The sequence below is a fragment of the Callorhinus ursinus genome, unplaced genomic scaffold (assembly GCF_003265705.2).
Source record: "Callorhinus ursinus isolate GAN/ISIS: 27379988/994484 unplaced genomic scaffold, GSC_fseal_2.0 scaffold43, whole genome shotgun sequence".
Taxonomy (NCBI): Eukaryota; Metazoa; Chordata; class Mammalia; order Carnivora; family Otariidae; genus Callorhinus; species Callorhinus ursinus.
In genome coordinates this window covers 3,185,893-3,206,058 of record NW_027397105.1, presented here as the reverse complement: position 1 = coordinate 3,206,058, position 20,166 = coordinate 3,185,893, and the positions used below count along the sequence as shown (strand labels likewise).

The 20,166-nt window shown below is 45.9% G+C and overlaps 1 protein-coding gene across 5 annotated transcripts in view; it reads right to left on the bottom strand.

Annotated features, from left to right (window-relative positions):
- Positions 1–19,913, bottom strand: part of NDEL1 (nudE neurodevelopment protein 1 like 1) — a 46,319-nt gene extending 26,406 nt beyond the window's left edge. For 4 of the 5 annotated variants that reach the window (XM_073881705.1, XM_025863951.2, XM_025863949.2 and 1 more), the window contains exon 1: positions 5,036–5,194. The gene's annotated coding sequence lies outside the window, so the exon portion shown is untranslated. Of the gene's footprint in view, positions 1–5,035; positions 5,195–19,838 lie in introns of those variants that run through there. The other variant, XM_025863950.2, reaches the window with a different exon arrangement.
- Positions 19,914–20,166: the final 253 nt, after the last annotated feature.

Here is a 20,166-nt window from a genome sequence, read left to right as displayed (position 1 = left end):
AAATTAGGGCTTTACAAAATGTTACGAAGATCACAGGGACACAAGAAGCAAAGTTTGCTACTTACTCTAGCTCAAATAAGAAATATTTATAGAAAAATAAAAGGCTAAGTCTCTCCAGCTAGTTCCTTGAAGGCAGGACCAGTGTCTTATTTATAAATCCCTCTGTATCACCAGAAACACGGAACACGGTAGAAATTCAACAAATGTTTGAAATGACTTAAGACCTTTCTCTCATTATTCCCTCTTTACTTTCCAAAGTACTGCTTTCCTTTATTAAGATCTAAATTCCTATTTCAGAAATGGCGTAAGCAAAAAAACTTGTGGGTAGTTTATTTCTACCTTACAGTGCACCACCACGTATTAAATCAGGATTATAAAACCCATCATTCTCGGCTAGACAAAATTACCAGTCTGACGCACGCCAAGCCCCATTCACAGTCACTTAAAAAGCTCGATACAGGCTCCACCCCAAAGAATAGGGAGCGAATGGGACTCACTGGGGAGAGCCTTGGAGACCCCACCACACACTTGCTACCTAAAATAATCACTGTCCAGCCCTTTGGTCTTAAATATAAATGGACAACCAAGAACCACCAGACAAATGAGAAAACCCAGGAGCATGAATAAGAAAATCCTAGCACCTACTGAACTGAGAGGAAACAGGTAATGCAGACAAATGAGAGAATTTTTTTCCTCCTGCAAGAACTCAGGAGGGTGACCTCCCACACACTTCCTGAGACAGTTACAGAAGGCAGAGAAAACCAAGACCGGACAGCACAGGGTGCAAGAAAAAGTGGCTCCAACTTAGGACTGCAAGGAAGAGAAGTCCCCACCCTCAGCCATATGGACGGCTCCAGGGAAGACGAGGAGTCCCATTTAACAGTCTGGAAAGCTGGATACATGAGGCTGTGATGAAAGCACATCACTCTTGTGTCAATAAGAAAAAAAAAAACAAAAAACAAACAAGTGGGGGCACCTGGCTGGCTCAGTCAGGGGAGTGTGAGACTCTTGATCTCGGGGTCGTGAGTTCAAGCCCCATGTTGGGGGTAGAGATTACTTAAAAATAAAATCTTGAAAAACAGCAAGTGAAAACTCCAAAGAAACGAAAACAGGATAAGAAGGTCCTGACCCTTACATACATCTTTAAATTAAATATCTCAAATCTAAAATTCTTATTTTGCTGATTTTATATTACTTTATGCATTTGAGACAAGTTCCATATTTTATAGCCATCAGTGATTCTCCTGTTTTTGGCCTTAAATTTGCCATAACTTTAGTGCGCTGCTCCTCTGTAAGGTTCTAGGATTTGGTGCACAGGTTTGTATTATTTTTTAAGCCTTTCTAAAAATTTTGTACTCTGATGATAATACATCTCAGCCTTGGTCTTTTCAAAGTGAATATTTCTTGTCTTTGTAGCTTACAGTCACCTGGCAGCCATCTTGGTCCCTTAACTATGTCACTGTCATGCTTTGGACCTTCTCTAGATTACATATGTGCCTTTCTGGAACTGGGTGACTGATGCCTCTTCAGTATATCAACATTTTATTCACGGGGAGGATACTTTTAAAGTTTTCAGTACTCTTCCTGTTACTAGGCAGCAACTGCTAGTGGTGGATTGTGTGGTCCATGGGCCAGAATCCTTACGGAAGTTCATAATGACTATTAGATGCTATCCTTGCATCTAACATTATTTGAATGTATTTTAACACGGAGCCAATCCTTCTACAAACTGTATTTGTAGAAGGATTGGCTCCACGGTTTTTAATCTAAAAATGTTATCATTCACATGCCCAATGTGAAACTTTTCTGGGTGAGGCTGCTCTGCTGACTTTGGCCCTTTATTCAGTTATCAGAAGACATAAGTAGTTATGACATTGAAGAGCACTTAGCTAAGTAGTATTCCCTAAGGAATCTAACTGTTTACACTTCTGGGTGTACTATAAAGTATCCATTTATCCTTGATTTTTGTTGCCTAAACAGGGTCATATTCTTAACACAATCACCAGTGTTTCCATCAGTATTCCCTGATGACTCGGGTTATAAATAGACTTTCCTGCAAAACGTTTTCAATATCTAGCTCTATCTCTTGTGTCCTCCCTATCCAACTATTTAGTTCAGTGCCAAATAACCCTGGCAAAATTACTCGAATATGTGTTTTTATTTCACACGTGCATCTCCTATTTTCTTGCTGAATCTTATGCGAACTGAATGTTGACTCCAATTTTTCCAATTAACAGACTACTTTTATCGGCCCCTCAAACAGTATAATCTACAACTGAAACCTTTTACTAAAATGACCATCATCTTTTCCAGAAGAAACCAATTAAAAACATTTAACCTGGGAACAAGGGGTAGGAGCAACATGGCACAGTAGTGGAGAGCTCAGACCCTGGGGCCAGACTCCTCTCTATTCACTAGCCGGATGACCTTGGGCAAGTTACTCAACCTCTCTGTGCCTCCCCCTTCCTCACCTGCACAATGGGGATAAAAATTAAAATAGGGCTGTTATGAGGATTAGGGGAATATCTGTAAAGTACTTAGTACAGAGCCTGGTACACAGTAAATGCAGCATAAATTTTATTGAATTGTGGAAAAAAAATATTAATTCAGTAGTGAACCTCTGAAGTATGACCACAAAATGTGCTTCAGAATTTGTAACATACAAATGATTCCTTAATCTCTTCCAGAAGCATAGTCCAGTGATACCACCATTCTTGAAAACATTTTTTAAAACCTCTTTTGGAAACAGCCTTGAAGAGCCAGATTAAAAACTTAAAAAAAAGTTATTACTTTGTGGTCACACCTCATTTTTACCGCATCCTGATTGATATTATCCAGCTTTATCACTCTGATTTTATTTGTCAGAAATACTCTTTCCAAAAATCAGAATTTTTACAAATGACCAAAATTTGCTACCACTGCAGATATTCAAAAGATCTTCTCCGGGCTGTAAAGACAGTCTGTTCTGTTTGCTTCAGGTTACAGTGGGAGGATGTGTTCAATGCGTTATCTGAAACTATGTAACTGGAGATATTAAGGCTATAGAAAGTTAGCCAATATGGAAAAATTCACTGCTAAAAAAATTTTTTTAAAAAGCTTTAATGATACATCGATAATCTTATGAGGCTGAAATGAAAGCAGAAATTATGTACTCTCCCCTGCTACTCTTCCCTCAAACCATGTCTCATACAGACGGGAGCATGGATCTCAAAAGTACAACTTCTACATGGGGCATTATCATACTGTATGTGACCTTCAGATGGTCAGCAGCTAACAAATCAATTCATCTGGGTGTAAAACAGCCTGTCCAAAATGCTATACTTGCCCCAAGCTACTTTTTGTGCAAGGGTAAGAAAATCCATCTCCTATGATATTGCCATCCTATTAATAGTTGTAGTATCGACTGAGATTGAGAGTTCTGGCACTCACTGTAGGAGATATGTGCCTTTGAACCAAAATCATCTACTTCTCCCTAAGGTGACATTTACAGAATTTTTTTCCTTTTCAAAGTTGATCACAAATACCATCTCCCTTTCAGCCCTGACCATCAAATTCCTTCTTCTACCTTACGAGGTGATCAGGAACTTAGGTCAGAAGTCATTTTAAGCTTTAGTAACCACATTTATCTCAGCATGATTTAAAATGAGAATAAAAATAAGTTTTGCAGATGACATGAAAGCCAGATCTAAGCTTTTACTGAAGTTTCCACTTATTTTTTAATGTCCCTTATCCAACTTTAATTTATTTAACGAGTCTACACTGAACTGAAAAAGAACAGCTTGGTAAGATTTAGCAACTGCTACGTGGACTAGGTCAGCTTCTAACCAGGGCCAGCCCAAGGTTTTCTTTGTTACTGATAATCTCTCAATTTTAAATTAGTTTTAATAAAAATTCAGAAGAGATACCTTCCTCCGCTCCCCTTTACTCCTCTTCAACCCATGATTTAATGCTGCATGTACCACACCTCATGATTTAGCAAAGCCATTACCCGATTTCAGAAGTGGAGTAAGAGCAACACAATTTATCTGACAGAACAATTAGCCAGCGACCCATGAACGTTTCAGAGTAAGATTTTCTTTACGACCGAGTAGTTCTTATCCCAGGTGAGTCTGCTCAAAAATATTCGAATGCATCTTCTTTCTACTAGCTTCTGGCCTATTTTCGGCAAATCAAATTTTCTGCCGTGCTTTCTAGCCAAGAAGGGTATAAAAATCACACACACAGACACCGTAATTTCGAGGCTAGAGACGTAAATTCTGATCCAAACGAACCCATTCACCAACTGGTAGAATCCAAACTACTCCCCCCCCCCAACCACACCCGGGCTCAATTTGCCCATCCATCAAATGGAGGTAATAGAAACAGGCACAACCACAGGGTGAGGAGGTTCAAGAGACCGCAAGGGGTGTTCTGAAATGCGTCAAGGCGCTGCAGAATTGGAATGTAATTATCAGCACCGAAAGAACCCTCACCGCCTCGGCAAAACTTAAAAGGTTACCAGCGAAGAAAAAAAAAAAAAAAAAAAAAAGGCAACCCGAACCCGTCTGGGGACCCTTTTGCGAACTCCAGGAGGGGCGGGGAGTCACGGGGGTGCCACCGGAGCCCGACGTGGGGCGCTTCCGCTGCCGCCCCCAGCGGGGAGAGGCCCCGAGAGCTAGGAACCCGAGCCCGCCGAGGGCGCTCGGAGGGAGGCGGGGGAGGGCTGGGCGCGCCGCTGCAAACCAGCGCCCCGGCCCGCGCTGCCACGTCCCGGCCTGCGTCCGCGCACCCCTAGCCCCGGCCTCGGGGCTCGCCCCCCTCCGGCAGCCCCCCGTCCTCCCGTGGGCCACACCTCGGACCAGGGCGGGCAGGGGTCGGGGGGAGGCAGTTAGAGCGGTTGGAACAGTCGCCCCGGACTGGCCGCCCCCAGAGTCCAGGCCGGGCCCGGCCCGGCGTCGCACCCGACCCCCGGGCCGGGCGGGCTCCCGGGGGGCCAGGCCGCGGCGCCGCCACCCGGCCCGGCCCCCTTGAGAGCGGCCCCGCATCGCCTGCTCACCTCCAATGTGTCAAAAGCGCATGTTCGCCGCCGCTCGACCGACGTCTCCGCTCCGCTGGCCTGGCCAGGCCCGCCCAGCCGCTCAGCTCCGCTCCCCTCCGCAGCCCACTGCTCCACTCCGCACACCTCGGCGCCCGGCTCCTCCCAGACACGTCAGGGGCCGCCTGGGTGTCCGAGGCCATTCTGTGACGCACGGGGGCGGGCCCCGGCGCATGCGCGCCAACGCGCGCGGCCGGGGCGGGGCTGCGGCGGGGATGGCGTCACGCGGGGGGCGGGGGCGGGCCGGGCCCAGCGCGCTGACGTCAGGGTGGCGGCGGCCTCTGCGCAGGCGCCCCCGGACCTCGCGGTTCCCCCGAAAACTCTGAGCGGTTTGGGGAAGTGACGCCCCCGAGGGGGGCGGGGGTGACACCCCTTGGCCTCCCGGTCTTTCAGCCACCGATGTTCTTCGAGTGTCTGTGTCTCAGGGCGTTTGTAACATGACTCTCGGCTCCGATCTCACCTCGGAGCGCACCCCGGAGCACCCCGCAGAATATCTGGACCCTCCTAGGTCTTTCTCATCCCAGCAGAGAGCTTGGACGCAAAGTGGGCGCTCAAACACTTGTTGATCGTTGAGGGGAATACAAATACATCCGCTTACGTATTTTGCATATCTAAGCGTATATTTATTTGTGGGTGTATCCCCCCGGGGCCCCTGAAGCCTGGCATCGTAGGGGACTTGAGAGGGAAGAGGGTGAGGGGCGCTCAGCTCAGAAAGCGGAGAGATGAGGGCGGCGTAAGGCGTCTGCCTTCGCTCAGGTCATGATCCCAGAGTCCTGAGATCGAGCCCCACATCGAGCTCCACATCGGGCTCCCTGCTGGTTGGGAAGCCGGCTTCTCCCTCTCCCACTCCCCCTGCTTGTGCCCCCTCTCTTGCTGTGTCTCTCTCTGTCAAATAAGTAAATAAGATCTTTTTTTAAAAAAATTTTTAAATTTAAAAAAAAAGAAAGGGGAGAGATGAGGTTGAGCAACTGCTTGGGGAGCGGAAACTTGAACTGAGCTGATTTAAAAAGCAACTCTAGGAACTTTTACTGCATAATGTGCAGTGTAATTATCTCTGACGTCAGTGCTCTCAGGATTGGAGCTGTGGGTTTTTTGGACATGATAATCATGTGAAAGACAGGCCTCAAGGTGAAGGAGAGGTGAGGTTGAGGTCCAGTTATGTTTTTGAGGAAATGGACCTAAATGGGAACAATGCAAGAATGATCGTAAGAGGTGTCAAAATCAATAAAAATTGGGAGACTTGATGAATAGGGTTGCAGGAAGGATGGTACCTTGAGCTAGACTCTGAAAGATAGAGGGTTGAAAAGTTCATGATAATGACAGGAAGAGTAGTGCCCTTTTGTTGTGCCATGTGTATGCACTGGCAGTTATGAGAAAGGCTTGGTTTGCATAATTTAATCCACACAACGACCCTGTGAAATAGGTGCTGTTAAAATTCCCATTTTCCCAATGAGGAAACCGAGAGTCAGCAAAATGACATTGCCCAAGGTCAATCAACTAGAAAAAAAGAGGACTCAAGATCCAAACCCAGCTAGTCTGGATTGTTTAATTCCAGAAACCACACTATTAACCACTCCTATACTGCCACTCAATTAAGGGGTCTATTAATAATAACTACCATTTATTGGACTAGAGCACTGTGCCAAATGCGTTAAATAAGTTAATTCCCTCAGTCCTCACAAGCACCGGATTACATCGAGTATATATACATTGCAAGACTGAGGCCCCCGAGGAACTGGAATTTAAACCCAAGCAGGACTTTGTCCAAGCCCAGTAACCTCGGGAACACTGCGGAAGCTCTTTCAGGATCTGGGGCTCTGCTTCCCTGGCCGGAAGCTGTGCTCTGACCGATGAGATCATAGGCAGAGAGGTAATTAGGCAGGGAGGCCTTCCTGTTCACCTCCTGCCAAGACCCAGCAGTCCCACCCCAGAGGAAAAAACAAAGTCTGCAACTCCTGTCCCCGCCTCCTGGCTGAAGTCCTGGGAAATACACTGAGTCACTTAATGGCAGGCCAGGCCCTGCAGAGAATGTTGGCGTCATCTGGCAGGCCACCACCCCTCCTACCTAGTCTGGACCCAGAACTGGTGTCTGTCAGGGCTCCGTGCATTGGCTCCATCTTAATGAATGGGCTTTGCCTGGCAAGTCTCTCAATAATAGCAAAGCCCTTGACTGGTCTCCTTCCTCTGCATTGTTGCACTTTCTCCCAAGTTAGTGAACAACCTTTGCCCCACTCCCTGCTTCCAGTATGCCCATCCAGGGGAAGTGAAGACTGAAAGCAGCCTCTAAAGGGAACAGAAGTTACAAAATTGGCTTTGTGAACATAAAAATAATGAGTGAGGTTGCTCCACCCTCTGCCTCCGCGAACTCTTTAGTAGGGTTTTCCTGAGGCATGGATCAAGCCAAAGGGGTCAATATCACAGTTCCTGAGAGTATGCACAAGCATCCCACCTTCCCTGCCATGCTCTCAGAGACTCAGGAAACAGTGGCCAGTTTCTGGCAGTTGCGGGGGAGGGTGGTTGACCTCTTGGACACTAATGTAAATTCTAGCTAATGAGAATGCAGGACTCCAGCCACATCACACACAAAAGGTGGCATGGAACACACAATTCCAAGGAGATGGGGTCCATGGAACCCTCTGTTAAATCAGGCGAGCAGAGACCTCATAATCAAAGGTTTGATTCAGCCTAATCTCTCCATATCTTTTAGGCCAGTATTTTCTGCTGATCTTTAGGGGCATAGATCTCCTGTACCCAGGCTGGCCAAGGGATTCCCAAAGGCTGGCTGGTTACTAATGGCCTCCTGGATATATCCGCCAGATGTGTCACCACCACCCCATCTCGTGTCTGCACCCCAAATAAATCCTCCTTTTGCCCCATTTGAAATTTCTGAAATGAATTTCATGTTTCTGGCAATGATGTCATCACTCCCCTAGTTATTAAAGCACAAGAGCCTCCTCAAGTCACCCTTCATTATCCCTTCCCCAGCTTTCATTTCACTCTTGAGGTCACCAAACTGAAAAGACCCTCCCATCATATACTGTCTAAAAATCCATTTTCCCAGTATTTTCCTCCTGGATCTCCCCAGTTCAGAGTCTCCTATCTCTCTGTCCTTCCCTTCCCAAACTTCTCTCCCTTGAATTTCTTCTTGGTCCAGCCCAGCAGATGACACAGCCATCAGAATAACCTTTCTAAAATCCCTCTGTGTACAGAGCATCCCTGGCTCCAAGACTTGTTTCAGCATCCACCTGCCTTTGTGATAACATACAAACTACAAAGCCTAGCATTCAAGGCCCTCCCAAAGCAACTCCATCCCACTTCTACAGTCTACTTCCTACAGTTCACCGATCTGGGTCCAACCAGACCCTCCACTGTGTCTCCCAAACAGTTTCTTTCCTCTCTGGGCCTCTTATTGACTCCCACTGCCCTTTACTACAGCTGCTCCCTAAGCCTGGCCAGCCTACCTTCCTCTCTGCTTTTTGAAGTCTCGTTCATATGCTACTTCCTCCAGGAAGCCTTCCCTGATACCTAAAGCCCCCAAATGAGTGCTCCTGCCTCTGTGTTCAAGCAGAGGCCCACATAGTTCATAGGAGACTTACTGAACATGGCCTTTTGGTCATGGAGGTGTCTGAGCTCCCCCCAAAGGAACCAAAGCTCACTGAGCACAGGGATAATATTGATTGTCCCACTATTCCCCAGCAACAGGCATTTAGCAAACAGTTAAGTGTGCTTCAATTAAAAGGGAAAGAATGAGTCCGTAGTTTGGTGGCTATAACTCCAAATGCAAGACTGACAGCACTTTCTGGAAAATGCCCCAAATTCTGAGGAAAAATACAGATAGAGAGACCTTTGCTACTTTGAAAGGCTGACCTTAAGTGATGCCGGCTGATGAAGGACCTGGAATTCAGGTCATGGGCGATTATGGCTTTTCTGTAGCCCAGATCTTAACCCCAGACTATACCATCTACAATCCCCAAAGCAACATCTTTTGCTTTTGTATTAAAAAAGAATAGTCATGGGGCACCTGGGTGGCTCAGTCGGTTAAGCATCTGCCTTTGGCTCAGGTCATGATCCCAGGGTCCTGGGATCGAGCCCCGCCTCGGGCTCCCTGCTCGGCGAGGAGTCTGCTTCTCCCTCTGCCTCTGCCCTACCACTCCCCCTGCTTGTGAGCACATACTCTCTCTCTGTGTCAAATAAATAAATAAATTTATTTAAAATAAATAAATAAAAAAGAATAGTCAGAATAAAAATAGGGGATTTATTTAAAATTTATACTCTTGGGGGGTGGGAAATATACTCTTGGACCTCGAGGTGAGAAGTAGTTTTCTAGAGAGAGGCAAGTCTTTCATTCATCAGCTCTGAGTTTAGTGCTTGCTCTGTTCTAGGCACTGTTCTCGGCCTTGGGGATTCAAGCGCATCACTGTCAAAAGCACCCCCACTGCCATGGAGCTTATCATCTAATGGGGAAGACAGATATTAAGCAAATAGACAAATGTCTTTCTGTCCGATCATGATAGATGCTAGGAAGAAACCTGCCCCGGGCAAGAGGATAAGGGATGGCAGGAGCTGCTCCCTGAGTGAGTATCGGACCTGATGTCACGGGAGTGATGGCCCTCCTCCATAAAATGGTCAGGACCCTTACGATAAAGGGTTGCTATATAAAATGCAACAGAGATGTGAAATTAAGAACATACTAATACATGCCGATGCCTTGATGGAGAAGCTTATCTTACTTTCCGTCACAGTACCTGGCATAGAGTGGGCATTTGATAAATAAACTGGATGAAGGGCTTGCTAAGTGGTCTGCAGAATGCCCAGCCTCCAACCAGATGATAAATTCCCCCTTCTAAGACAAGGAATGGTAACCAGTTCATGTCTGATTCAAAACTGCCCACTTCTGCTTGGTTCCTGACCCTTGAGCAGAGAGCCATGAACAGCTGAGGGGGGCAGGGGTATCCCAGCAGCACCTCAAAGAGAAAGGTAAGTTCCATTTGATGTCTTTGTTGTATCCTGAGCTGCTCCTCGAACAAACCGAGCTCACCAAACTACTCAAAGCCATTCGGTCTTCTAAACCTCAGCTTTTCTGTCAGAACCTCTGTCCCCTCAATTCCAAACTCCCGCTGTCCGTTAAGTCAACAGAAAGGCAGGAATTGGGTATGATGACCGAGGTAGGGTCCAAACCTCCTTGCTGTTCCTTCCCTGTCCACGGTGTCTGTCTGAGGATACCCCCTGCTTCTGGGCCCTTCGCCCACGGCAGGCCTCCACTGTAGCTTGCTGAGAAGGGGCCCTTGCAGGGAACAAGGACAATTCAGCCTGTGGCTATCACAGGCCTCCCTGTCGGAGTCCTGCTCTTGTACCTGGAAGGAAAGGGCCCTCCCTTGTCCTTATCCAGGAGGCAAACTGAGGCCCACGAATTTTTGCTTGGCCTTTATTTTTTTCCTCCCTATTAATGGAACCTGCTATCCTGCCATGCTCTTGGGGCTGCCCCAATGTCTTCCCCAGCAACCTACCTGAACTGTGGGCTTCCTCCCGTTCTGGAACTATGTGCAGCCTCGTGGTGTTCCTGGCTCCGGAGGCTCCACTCCCCTAAGCTTCTGTCTTCACTGTCAGCCCTGGCTCCCACCCAGCCCCTTGGGTCACTACCCACGCCCGAGTCACAGCTGCCTCCCCAGGAAAGGAAGCACGACACTGGTCATTGTTAGCTTGGTCAACACCTGGCAACCCCAAGGGCTGTCGACATCACGTCTACATAAACAGTGTGACTGTCCCTAGACCAAAGCAAGATCTGCTCACATACCTTCACAGAGGCGAGGTGGCACTGGTTTTGCTCACTCCTAAACCATTCTAATGAAATGACAGGGCTGAAAAGAAACGAAGCATTTCTTACCAAGCTGAGCTGAGCATATGGGGCAATTACGGCCAAATTCCCATTACCAGGAAAGCCAGGGAGTCAGAATTACCAGGACACAATGATCATGCACGCAACCATTCAACAAACTGTCTTGAGTGCCCGCTCTGTTCTGGGCTCCAGGAATACAGCAGTTAATGACACGAGCTCGCAGGAAAGAAAGGAACCAGAAAAGAAGGAAACATTAGCCCGTCAGGTAACGATAAGTACTAAGGAGAAACAAAGAGGCTAGAACTTTTCCATATTTTATATTTTGGGGGGCACTGAGGGCAGCACCTGAATGAACAAATACCTTGCAATGAATGTTTTTAAGGTCTATTTCCCTTGTTCTCAGCTGCTCCTTGCTCTTTTTAAAATATTTTTTAAAAATTTTATTTATTTACTTATTTATTTGAGAGAGAGAGAGCACAAGCCACAGTAGGAGCAGAGAGAGAGGGAGAGGATCTCACGCAGACTCCTTGCTGAGCGTGAAGCCCGACGCGGGGCTCAATCTCATGATCCCGAGATCATGACCTGAGTTGGACGCTTAACTGACTGAGCCACCCAGGCGCCCCCTCTTTTTCCTTCCTTTCATCAAATCATTTTTATCATTTGGCATTCCAGTAAAGAACTCTCCAATAAAACAAAATGAGCAAGAAGGAGCAGCTGACAAAATTTAAAAATCCAGGTGACTAACACACATATCATAGTCACCTTGCTCTTAATCAAAAGCATTCCAAATAGAACAGCAAGGAAGGGGGGTCAGGTGGGTGTCACTACCTTGGATGTCAATTATAGCTAACCTGGAACGTGAGGATTGCTTTTCTGGGGGGTCACTTATGTGGAGACCATTGTCTCAATAATGGGAACCATACCCTGACCGTTTATAATTATAACCTAAGATGGGCTCACTACCTACCCTGAGTCCGGGGGGACCTCCAAGGAAATTGCACACTAGCTTCTGTCAGTTGCTACACAGTATAATACAGAACAGGTCCCGATGCCCACTTTGAAAATGGCAGACTGTACATGAGAAATGTTTTCTGCTCGAAATTAGACTGGGCTTGGGCACCTGGGTGGCTCAGTCGTTAAGCGCTGCCTTCGGCTCAGGTCATGATCTCAGGGTCCTGGGATCGAGCCCCGCATCAGGCTCCCTGCTTGGCGGGAAGCCTGCTTCTCCCTCTCCCACTCCCTCTGCTTGTGTTCCCTCTCTCACTGTGTCACTCTCTGTCAAATAAATAAATAAAATCTTTAAAAAAAAAGGAAATTAGAGCGGGCTTTTTCCAAGAGTGTACGTTCCACAGAGGCCGATTTTGACTCATAAAGGCTGAAGTGCAGAAACGAAACAGCCCAGGGTTCGTGTTAATCACAGCAGAAATGTTCCTTCCATACAAAGGAAATCCGCGTCCCTTTAGAGAGGAGCAGGCCAGGCAGACGAGAAGACCTCGATTTAAGTGCTGGCGGCAGGACCCCAGGGAAAGTGGGGGAAGCAGGGAAGCCCTTTCTCTGAGCCTGTTGCTGTTGCAACAATTTTCAAAAGTTGTGTGTTGACAGGACAGTTATTAAAACCGTGATTAAAAAAAAATATTAGAGATGGTGCTGTGAGAACAAGAGGCCCAGCCACACAGAAAAGGCGATCAAAGGGTGGCAGGACCCACCTACCGCCCCCAGAAAGAGCCCCGCCCCTTCTCAGGGCTCCCCACCCTGGTGTGAGGGCCCAAGTCAGCCTCCGCCTGGAGCCCTTCCTTCCCACCGCCCTAGGAATTCAGGAATTTCTTCTCGGCCAAATCAGCCCCATCAACAGGTGATTTTGCCCATCACTTCCTTTCTCTGCGTCTGGGTTTTTTCCTCTGTAAAAAGAGCAGGTTGTTGGCAGCTCCCATGAGTCAGGACCCATCCTGCCCTCCCGGTGCCAAGTACTCTCGCAGGCAGAGCTGAGGTCGCTGCCTCTCCAGGGCCAGTTTGCCCTACAGTCGTGGCAAGGTCAGGTCCCTCCTCGGAAGGTCGGTGAGGGCAGGTGACTGAGGACCGTCTTAATCTAGCCAAGTTTCTTTGCTCTGCCCTGAGGAGTCCCTGAACTTGCAGAATGGGCCACTGCCAAGGGCATCTAAAGTCCGGTGTATCCATCTCCTGTGGCCGCTGTAACACACTACCACATGCTGAGTGGCTTAAAACAACACTAGGGTATCCTCCTACAGTTCTGGTGGTCAGGGGTCCAAATTGAGACTCGCAAGGATCAAATCAAGGTGTTGGCAGGGCTGGTTCCTGCTGGAGGCTCTTGGCCACTTCCATCTTCTAGAGGCTTCGGGGCTTCTTAGCTTGCGGCCGGCTCTCTCCAGCAGCCCTTCTGGTATCACATTACCTCGTCTGACTTTGACCGTCTGCCTTCCTCTCAGGAGGACCCTTTCCATTACATGAGGCGCACCCTGATATCCCAGAATAATCTCGCAATTTCAAAACCCTTAACCACCTCTGCAAAGCCTTTTCGCCATATAAGGTAACACACTCATAGGTTCTGGGGGTTAGGGTGTGGACATCTTTGGGGGCTATCACATCCGATGTTCTCATTTTACCCCCTTCACAATATTTGCCATTTCTCCATATCATCTTTGAACTTTTCTTTGAATTGACGCCCCCCTCCGCCTTTTTTTTTTTTAAAGTAGGCTCCACACCCAGTGTGGAGCCCAACACCGGGCTTGAACTCACGACCCTGAGATCAAGACCTGAGCCGAGATCAAGAGCCTGACGCTTAACCGACTGAGCCACCCAGGCGCCCCTGAATTGACTCACTTTAAAAAAAAAATAGACTTAAATCCTGCATTAGCCTCATCCTAAACAATCGTATCTATGAGCTCCTGGAATTGATCTCCAGCCCCATTTTCCCTAATATTCCATAAAATAAGTCCATAACTATTACAATGGCAAGTGTCCAGGTCTGTACCATGTAACATCACTTTGCATGCCATCAGGAGTACCAAGGCCAGCCTTTGGGGGACAAAAATAGAATCCAGCCTGCTGGTTTTACCGAAGAGGATAATTTGGCCAAGAACGCACAGCTGCTAAGAGCAAAACTTCAGCTCCTCCTACAACGTCTTCCCCCGTCTCCACACTCCCTCATCGCAACTTGAGGGCATATCAGTTTCTCTTCATAGCATCCCTACATTGGCGATTCACACCATCTAGTGCTCAGGTCCCCTTCTGTTATGCTCAGGGATATTTTATATTTAGAAAGTGGCGTTGCTTATTGCTTCCCCTGTCGACCAGGACTCGTGCATTCCACTTATCTGTGTTAAACAGTCGCATGTTTACTTGGCCCGCATCTGGACAGCGTCCAAGCCCCAGAGAAGAATGAACTGAAGAGCAAGGTCATTGGCCAGTGGTGACTTTGTACTGGGCTCCTTGCCATCTGTCCCAGCTGCAGGCTGAGCTTTGGAAACCACTTTTGAGAAGACAGAGTTCTTTTCCATACACCCAGTGTGGGATGATATAATTATCCCCGTCTTATATAACAATCAGCATGCCATAAAAATAGCTTTCATTTATTGGATACTTAGTGTGGGTCAGGCCCTGTGATAAGTGCTTGCCAAACACCCATTCACACCCATTCACGACAACTCTATGATGTAGCTCTTAGTGTCCCCACTTTACAGAGGAGAAAACCAAGTCTCAGAGAAGTCAAGCAGCTTGTCCAGATCACACGGCCGGGGTGACAAAGTCTGTGTTCATAGCGCCTTGGAAGACACGAGAGAACTTAGAAATCCACCTGAGATGAGGAAGGAGGGCGGGGATCCCAGAGAGGCTGAGCAACCTGCCTGAGGACACACAGTTGATGGTAGACTCAGGGACAGTTCGTTCTTTCTGATTTTCTCACTTAAGCTAGTATTTCTGGGATGACTTCTTCGGACACCTGCCTGATCTGCTTCTGTTTTCTCCTCGTTACAAACATCCCTCCTCCCTGGTACTCTGGCCCTCCGTCCTTTTCACCCGGGGTTGAAAGCCGTGGAGGAATCTAAGGAGAACCCCAGAGTGATCTTTCTCCATCTCTTCCTCTAACCCACAGGAAAAAAAAAAAAAAAAAGGAAAGTGCAGAAAATCTCTGTGAGTCTGCACTCACTGATTTGGAATTAGTCACAATTTAACCAGAAAAGGATTAAAGTTTGCCTTTTATCCTTTCCCCTCCCCCAAAAGAGAGATTGCTAAGCAGATAACAGAGTGGAAACAAGGTTAGATGGGGTCATGATCCAAAGGGAAACTTGTTAATGAAGATTTTAACCCAAAAGAACCTAAATGTCCGTCAATAGGGTATTGACTAGATAAATGATTCTATAGCCACACAATGGCTACCACTAATAACTACCACGTTACCACTAATAATGATGTCATAAAACAATGTATAATAATACAAGGACAAATTATGATTAGTAAGTCAAAAGCATGAATACAATTCAAAATGACTCTAATTTTTATACGTACATAACTATAGAAAAACTCCTGGAATTGATAGAAAAGGTGATTTATATTTTCTTTTTTGTGTTTATTTGTGTTTTCCAAATATGCTACGGTGAACACAGATTACTTTCTCTTCTTTTTTCTTTTTTTTTTTTTTTAAGTAGGCTCCACACCCAGCATGGAGCCCGACACGGGGCTTGAACTCATGACCCTGAGATCAAGACCTGAGCTGAGATCAAGAGTCGGACGCTTAACCAACTGAGCCACCCAGGCGCCCCTACAGATTATTTTCTTAATCCAAGGGAGGGAAAAATATCATTAAAAAATGTAGACATAGTCATCAAGATCCACTGTTTTCTGAAGCCTGAGACTGAATATACAAGAAAATAAGAGATCAACCCTATGCCTCTTTACAGAGCTGGCCATATATCGACAATGTAACAATTTTCCTGCCCCACTAGAAAAATGAGCAATGGGTATAAATAAGTGGTTTGCAGAAAAAACAAAAAATGGCCAATAAATATGCAGGAAGATATTCAGCCGTATTGTTATTAAGTTTTGAACATGGAAATTAAAATAAATGATAATGCTCAGTGCTGTTAAAAGTATGAGAAAGTCAATGCTCTTGTACAATGCTGGTCAGAGTGCAAATGTTATAACCATCTCAGTTACCACGATGGATTGAATACTTGTCTCTTCACTTCCTCTTGAAATGCCACAAAAAAGACGGGACAAAAATTCTAAAAGGGAGAAATCCATGAGGACAGAGTGCAGGAGAGAAGACAATGATGACACGAGGTGTCAACAGAATCTCGGAAAATGGGAGGTAGATTGGTGAGTGGTAGCTGATGGAGTGGATCAGAGAAGGCTGGAGACTCAATGCCAACCAGAAGCAAGCCTGCAGATGCGCTCAGGAATTGGAGGTGCCAGCTACATCAGAAGGCGGGGTAGGGTGGGGCTAAAAACCAGGAAGTTCTGTTGAAACTATGGTATGTTTACAAAGCATTTTAGAGGCTGACTTCACAGCCCAGGCGATGACAAGCTAAGCTATCTACCTCTCTACCACCCCAGCAGGAGGAGGATGTTTACTCTGGAGAAACTAAACCAGAAAAGCTCCAGACTAGGGCACACTGGGCCACACCAGAGGGCAAGGCTAAGTCACCATACTACAAAGAGAAGGGGGATGGAGGGAGGGCAGATCCTTCAAAGGCTGCGTATTGAATGATGAGATCCTACCTTCCTTCCCCTGACAGCCTACCAGAATGCCTACAGCCTGACTTGTGCCCTCCAGGCAGGAGATCAGAGAGTTTTTCTCAACAGAACCCAACTGGCTCTAGAGAGGTCTCCCAACCACTTGGCCTGATCTGGATTATCTCACAGACAAGCCCAATAGCCAACAAGACCCTCCACCTGCCCCACACTCACACACACACAGAGCCTCCAATCAGCTTCCAGTTCCTTGATCATAAAAAATGAACATTCAACAAGAAGCCACCAAACATTTAAAAAGCCTCCCATGTAAAAGACAGAACAAAATCACACAAAAGAAATTCAGGAGTAGTAGGGACAATGGAGGAAGCAGAAGTAAACTGGAAAAAGAAAAACTTCAATATCTTCCAAGAAATAAACACATCACTACATCCATAAAACAAGAACATGGTGCTACAAAAAGGAGCAAGACAAGAACCTTTTTGTTTTTAATGAGGGTTAAATTAAAATATGCGGTTGAAAAAAAGATGGAAACTGAGAGATTATCTGATGTGTCTGATCCTATTGAGAGAAATTTAAAAGCCTTATTGGAGAGGAAACAGTGATATGTATGTGAAAACTAAGAAAATGAAAAACCGAGGCAACCATCAACTCCAGTGGGGAAAAAAATTAGATGAAAGGAAGGAAATAATAGTAAAGTAGATAGCTCAGTGAACAATACTTACATAGTTATAGCATAACATATTTTTATTACATAAACATGAACACTGATTTAACCAAAATTTGTGATACAACCGTATCAGGAAGTTGGGGGAACATTAATATAAATAGGGTGATGTATCCTTACTTTTCATGGTAAGTCAATAGATAATGACTAAAGTGGAAAAAAAAAATAGCCATACAGTCACTTTAGAAACAACTAAAATAACTGAAAGTGTTTGTGTCTGGTAAGGAAAACCTGGAAGTGGGAAGATAGGATGGGGAATTGCTATTTTTCATTGCGTTGCCTTGTGTTGCTTTAATAAAAGTGGATATGATATTTAAAATAAAAAGTATGACATTTATTGGAGGAATTAAGACAAATGGACTAAGACTAAATACATGTATAACTTTCACCCAGCAGTAAACTTGTAAGGATTTATACTAAGGAAATAATAGGGCTAGTATGCAAAGATGGGTGTTCAATGATGTTTACTGGAGCATTGTTTGTTATTATACCAAATAAATTGGAAACAGCCTAAACACCCATCAGTAGGAGACTGGTTCTATAAATTCTAGTATGTCTACACACTGGAATACTACGTAGCTGTTAACAAAGACAAAGTAAGGACACCCAGGTGGCTCAGTTGACGAAGCGTCTGCCTTCTGCTCAGGTCATGATCCCGGGGTTCTGGGATAGAGCCCTGCATCAGGCTTCCTGCTCAGAGGGGAATCTGCTTCTCCCTCCCCCAGTGCCCCGCCTCCCACTTGTGCTCTTGCATGCATGTGCACGCTCTCTCTCAAATAAATAAGTAAATAAAATCTTTAAAAAAAAAAAGAAGACAAGGTAGATATTTATAAATTAACCAGAGGGGATACTCAATTGTTATTATTAAGTGAAAAAAGGTTAAAGGACAGAGTTTGACATAAGAAATATTTACTTAAAAATCTAGTTAATTTCCAGATTATATAAAGAACTCCTACAACTCGACAACAACAACAAAAACAAACAACTTGATTGAAAAATGCGTGAAGGACTTGAATAGACATTTCTCAAACAAAGTATACAAATGGCCAATAAGCACATGGAATGATGTTCCACACCACTGATTACTGGGGAAATGTGAATCAAAACTGCAATAAGATACCACTGCACACCTATTAGGGTGGCTACTATCAAAAACACACAAAAGGTAGCAAGTGTCGGCAAGAAGATGGGGAATTGGAACACTCTTGCACTACCGGTAGGGTTGTTAAATGACGCAGCCACCATATTTGAAGTAAGACAATTCCTCAAAAAAATTAAAAATAGAACTGCCATATAATCATAGCAATTCCACGTGTGGGCATATTTCCCATAGGGTATCTACCAACATGCAAATGGGTTAACAGAATGTGGTCTAGTCATACAACAGAATCGTATTCAGCCTTAAAAAGGAAGGCAATTGTGACAATAGGGATGAACCTTGAGACCATTATGCTGAGTGAAATAAGCCAGTCATGAAAGGACAAATACTGTATGATTCCACGTATATGAGGTGTCTAGAGTCATCAACTCAGAAACAGAAAGTAGAATGGTGGTTTCCAGAAGCTGGGGAAAAGGAGAGTGGGGACGTGGTATTTAGTGGGGACAGAGTTTCAGTTTTGCAAGACGGTAAGAGTTCTGGAGATGGATGGTGATGATGGGTGTCCAACAATGTGAATGCACTTGATGCCGCTGAACTGTGGATCTAAAAATGGTAAATTTTATGTCTATTTTACTGCAATACATTTTTTTTAAATTTTTTTGAAGTCTAGAAATCTATACGCCAAAGAGTCCATGGTAATCTTCGGGGATGGAATCATGCAAAAACTTTCACTTTCTCTGTATTATGGGGGTTTATATCAACTATCATACCAGGAAAAAAAAAAGGTCAAGTTCCACTTAAAAAATGAAATAAAAGTAACCTTCAATTCTGAAGGATACCATCTTACAGTTTACAAAACACTTTCATAATCACTGTCCTGCTTAAGCATCACAAAAAAATCCCACAAAACAGAGACCCTGTGCCACTTTGTAGATGAGAAAACAGGTTCGGGGGGAGTGACTTGACCATGAGTGAGACAAGGAGCCAGGACTCCTGGAAATCTCCTAACCTGGTAAGCTCATCGCTTATCAAGGGATGCGATGTTAAGCATCACGTGGAGATAAACCTGTCTGAACCCAAGAGACCCTCTCTGCGAGCCTGGAAAATGCTATCCAGGCAGCCCAGGAAACAGAAAGACAAATCAAGGTCATGGGATCTTAGGGAGATGGGGATAGACAATGTGGTTTTGGGAAGCCACCAAAGCAAATGTGTGGTGTCACCCCCACAGGGACATAACCAGCTTCACAAAACTGACCTCAGCCTTTGACAGTGCCCCCAGATCCATGGATGGATAGGGTCCTCAGACCACAGGGAGCCCCCCACTCAGGGGCGCCTCCAGCTGGCCCTCACCTGGTCCAGACCTTCTCCAGTCAGACCCCCCACCATCCCAATGTACCTGCTCCTGTGTCCCGAGCCTCCCCGATCAGACCAACAGCAGCGGACACGGTTGCTGGCGCTGAACCAGCTGAAACCAAGCAGAAGTCAACAGGAAGTGTGAGGATCACCCCATGACAAAAGAGGTACAAGGACAGGAAGTGGGTTCAGCCACAAACGCTGGAGCCCATCATCTAGAAGTGAGGCAACCCGTGGAGCAACACTCACCTCAGTGGTGAGGAAGGGAAGAGAGAATTCGGGTCCTCGCTCCTCAGCCAGGCCTTCAAGGCTCCCCACTGTCACTATGTGCATATGCCCCCGTCCCTGTATTTGGAGGGGAAGGGCAAGGG